Raw genomic sequence first — 5,000 nt, forward strand, 5'->3', positions numbered from 1 at the left:
AACAAACCGTAAAAAAGAATGAACAAACTGAACAAAGACTAACCAAAGTCAGAATGAAAAAAAAAAACGTTTTTGTGCTTGAACATCATGGGATGGATGTGAACTTGAACCATCATTATGTAGGTCACAAGGAAAGCCAGCTTACAGAACAAAGCCCTGCCTTGACTCTCTCTCTCTCTTCCTTGTATACCTCATCTTCAACCCACGCTGCCGCTCAGCAATCAATCAGTCGCTTGCAGCAGGCATCAGCCAACCATCATCATCTCCTACATGTGAGAGAGAGAGAGAGAGAGAGAGAGACAGAGAGAGAGAGAGAGAGGGTGGGGAGGGGGAGAAGGGGGTATGAGTTTTGAACGCAGGAAATCACGTGGATTCGGCAAGCACCAACTCCAGCAGCAGTGTGGATATATAGGGAGGACTCACGTGGGTGCTGAGCGTGACTCAAGCCTGGGTTCGAATTGGGGGAGGGGGTCGCTCCCTCCCCCTTCTCCTCCCCTGTCCTCCTTCCCCTTCTTTCCCCTTTGGCCACAACACACACACACACACACACACATACACGGAAGAGGCCATAACCGAAATAGGCTCGCAGAAAGCAGATATCTTCCAACAGCCACTCTTTCCAACCTGGAATTACCATTAGCCAAGTGACCTTCGCTCACTCAGCTTTGGTTCAAGTGCCCCTTGATTCGTCCTTTGTTCGTGTCTGTTGTCTGTCTGTCTGTCTGTCTGTCTTACTCTTGGCATTATTACCGTTATCAATATTATAGTATTTATATTATTCATAATATACACATTAACGTGGGAATAGCCCAGAGCAATTGAAGCTTTGCAAAGATTTCCATATAACAAACTTTCTAAACTTTCTTCCCTTACAATTCCATTAAGACTTTCTCCTCTTACAGTTCCATCAAGACTTTCTTCTCTTGCAATTCCATCAAGACCTTCTCTTACAATTTCATGAAGACTTTCTTCCCTTACAATAGCATCAAGAGTTTCTTCCCTTACAATTCTATCAAGACTTTCTTCTCTTACAATTTCATGAAGACTTTCTTCCTTTACAATAGCATCAAGAGTTTCTTCCCTTACAATTCAATCAAGACTCTTCTCTCACATTTCCATCAAGACTTTCTTCCCTTGCAATTCCACCATGACTTTCTTTTCTCACATTTCCATCAAGACTTTTTTTCCCTTGCAATTCCATCAAGACTTTCTTTCCTTGCAATTCCATCGAAACTTTCTTCCCTTACAATTCCATTGAGACATTTTTCCTTTGCAATTCAATCGAGAATTTCTTCCCTTATAATTCCATCAAGACTTTCTTCTCTTAGAGTTCCATCGCGACTTTCTTCCCTTACAATTCCATCAAGACTTTCTTCTCTTAGAGTTCCATCGCTACTTTCTTCCCTTACAATTCCATCGAGATTTTCTTCCCTTACAATTCCATCAAGACTTTCTTCCCTTACAATTCCATCAACTTTCTTACCCCCCATTCAAAACACTTTCTTTTTCTCTATTAGCCATCCACTGAAGAATTATTCCCCACAAGGCTACCCAAAGGAAAAACTTCTCCCCCCAAAAAAGGTCCTTATTTCCCCACACAGAATCTTTCTTTCGCTAAATTCTTACCTGAGAAAACCCCTCCTCTTTCTCCCCATAGATCTCCCATTTTTAATGGGCCCCCTCGGTGGGCCATTACCCTATAAAAGCTTAATGGGTTTGGCCCATAAGTTTGCGACGCCAAAGCCGACGGGATCTACATAAATCAGTGGGGTAGACTACTAAGTGACCCACACGGCTGCAGAAGATAAGTCTCGGAGGAGAGAGAGAGAGAGAGAGAGAGAGAGAGAGAGAGAGAGAGAGAGAGATACCCTCACCTTTGAAATAAAATAAAAAAATAACCCCTATACTGAAACATGGAGTAGGGAAATCGATTTAAAAATACCTTTTGCAGTGACGAGAAGTGGTTCAAAAAACTCACAAAGAAATTAATCTAGTGACGTCAATTAAAACCTCCCCCTCCCTCCTTCCCTCACGATCTCCCCCTTTCTCCCTCCTTCACCCCTCCGCCCTTCCCCCTTCCAACCTGCAATTCCTCCTTCCTTGTAATAATAAATATATAAAAAAATACTTGGAGACATCTAGTATATAATCAACATAGTCTTGATTCCTGACAGACTCCCCCCTCCCCCTCCCCTCTCACCATACGCGCATCTACGTACCCAAACCTCCTATGGGCTTCCTCCCCCTCCCCCTTCTCCCATCTAATTCTTATATTTCCGCAGTTGTTACAAGAACTCTCCATAAGGTACGAGAGCCCATTGAGGCTTTCATTCCCCCCCTCCCCCCCCTCCTTTCTTTCGCTTACTCTCTTCTCCCTCTCCCTTCTACTCCTACCACTCCCCTTCCCTCTCTCCCCCTTCTCCCCCTAGACACCACAGGCAGCCTGAAGGGCTGACCAGACTGCAGACTTCCCTCTCTTTCTCTTTGTTTCTTTCTTCGGATTAAAAAAAAAAACGTTCCCAGCAATGACTTTCTTCTTCTCCAGGATGAAAAGATGATGTACTAAGATGAAGAAAATCTTTTTTATTTGATTTTTTCGTTAAATATACATACATATATTTTTTTTCTCTTTGAAAGAGGGATAAGAGACTGCAGTGCCCTCTCTATCAAGTCTCTATACGGAAACGTTCCAAGTTGCACACGGAGACGCGGGCACGAAAACGTTCGCGGTGTGAGAGCAAGGTAAATGAGTCCAGTTGAGTGGATGTGTCATATAGTAGATTTAAAAGTCTGCAGTAAGTATATATTTAACCTAATGTCAAAGACACTATATATATATTATAATATATAATATATATCATATATATATATATATATATATATATATATATATATATATATATATATCTATATATATATATATATATATATATATATGCACTCGAAGTTCTGTTTTGTTCATTTATATTTATGAACACGTTTAGTCGTAGGGGTGAAAGCGTGGGTGAAATCGTCTGAATGCACACATGATCTACACGTGTGTGTGTGTGTGTGTATCTTCCTTACATTCACGCTTGATACCCATGTATGTGTGTACGTTTGTGTCTGTGTTTCCCTTTACATTCACGCTAGATCTACAAGTGCGTATGTGTGTGTATGTACGTATGTATGTTCTACATGTGTGTTACTCTACATTCACACTGGATCTATACATGTGTGTAAGGATGTATACGTCTTCCTCTACTATCGTCCTCTACACAAGTGTGTGTGTTTGTAGAAAATTTTTATTCTACTTATCACACACACAAAGCAAGGCACAGTAAAACGAGCCATAATATCCTCTAAGAATTAAAATCCTATCATCAGCAAGAAATGGATTCCTCACTGCTAGGGAAGCAGCAACGGCCTGCGGTCAGCAATGATTGCTGAGCAACATTCGTTCCTTGGGAAGATTATGATTGTAATTATATATATCGTGGCTGCTACGCAACAACAAAAAATATAACAGGGAAACTCTTTCTGAAAAGATGCCGCGGTTTGGATGCTTGGCAACGGGTGTGTCTTTGAGAACCTTCTTGAAATATAACTAAAAATATTCAAAATGAATATACGAAATATACTTACAAGATATTAAAAGAGACTAAGAAATATTCAAGGAAAATAATTCTGAAAAGTTGCTATGGTCTGGGTTTCAAATATTCTTCGTTTCACTTGACAACCGAATCAAATATATTGCATATTTAACAAAATCACTGAAATATATTGAAAATATACTTTAAAGCGTTGCTATGATTTCGAAGTACATAAATATTCCAGAACCTCTTTAAAGATATATTGAAATATATTGAAATAAATTAATTTTAATATTTTTAATATATTTTTATGTCTTAATATATCTTATATATATTTTCAATATATTTATATATATCTTAACATATTTTTTATATACTTTCAATATATTTTACTACATATTTAATATAATTTAGTATATGATCGATATATTACGCATATATTTACATATTTAAAATATTCTTAAATATATGTAAAATTTATAAAATAAAATATTATTCAATATATAAAATACGCAATAAATATATAAACATTATTTAAAATATATTAAAATGATACCAAAAATATCTAAAAAATATATGAAAAAATATCAAAATACTAAAAATAAAGTAAATAAGATAGACATTAAAAATATATGAGATACATTAAAAATGTATTAAATATAACTGGTATTAAAAACGTACTATAAAATTTAATATATCTAACGCTATTATTTAAAACGGACATCAAACACGAACAAAGACACATACACACGACATTTTCACAGAAACGAGTTTTTAAGTTATTTCTTTTAGAATACTTTGTACCTTCTTTATCACCCCTCCTCCTTCCCCTTCCCCTAACCAACCCCTACCCTTCACCACCCCCTCCCCCCACCCAGCTCCCCTTTTCTCCTTTCGTTACATAAAGCATCGTTGTCAAGACAATGTACAGAGTGTACTCCAACTTCACTCGTCAGCTGATTAAAAAAATAATAAAGAAAAAGTTTAACTGTCAGAGTAAAAAAAAAAAAGATCTGAGTAAAAAAGAATAAAAGAAAACCTAGACAGACCTTCATAAATAATTTAATCGCGAGTGCTTTTTTTTTATTTAATTTTCTTTTTTTAGTTAAGAATTTTGTCTAATATTTTTTGTAGTTTTTTTTATGAAGATGTTAAATTGAATTTCTTTGCCATTTCTGTTCTCTGCGATGTCCAGATTAAAGTTCTCTCTCTCTCTCTCTCTCTCTCTCTCTCTCTCTCTTCTCTCTCTCTCTCTCTCTCTCTCCTCTCTCTACTCTCTCTCTATATATATATATATATATATATATTATATATATATATATATATGTAAACTTCAATTTGATTAAAATCACAATGCAATACTCCGTTTCAATATATAGCTTCTTCTGATAAAAAAAAAATTATATATAATTTTTTCAACTTTATGTA

At 36.5% G+C, this 5,000-nt stretch overlaps 1 protein-coding gene across 7 annotated transcripts in view; it reads right to left on the minus strand.

Moving 5' to 3' along the window:
* Nucleotides 1-5,000, minus strand: part of LOC135201700 (ATP-binding cassette sub-family C member 5-like) — a 362,327-nt gene that overhangs the window by 51,147 nt on the left and 306,180 nt on the right. The gene's annotated exons all lie outside the window — the stretch shown is intronic.

Source organism: Macrobrachium nipponense, chromosome 28 (assembly GCF_015104395.2).
Source record: "Macrobrachium nipponense isolate FS-2020 chromosome 28, ASM1510439v2, whole genome shotgun sequence".
NCBI classification, from domain to species: Eukaryota; Metazoa; Arthropoda; class Malacostraca; order Decapoda; family Palaemonidae; genus Macrobrachium; species Macrobrachium nipponense.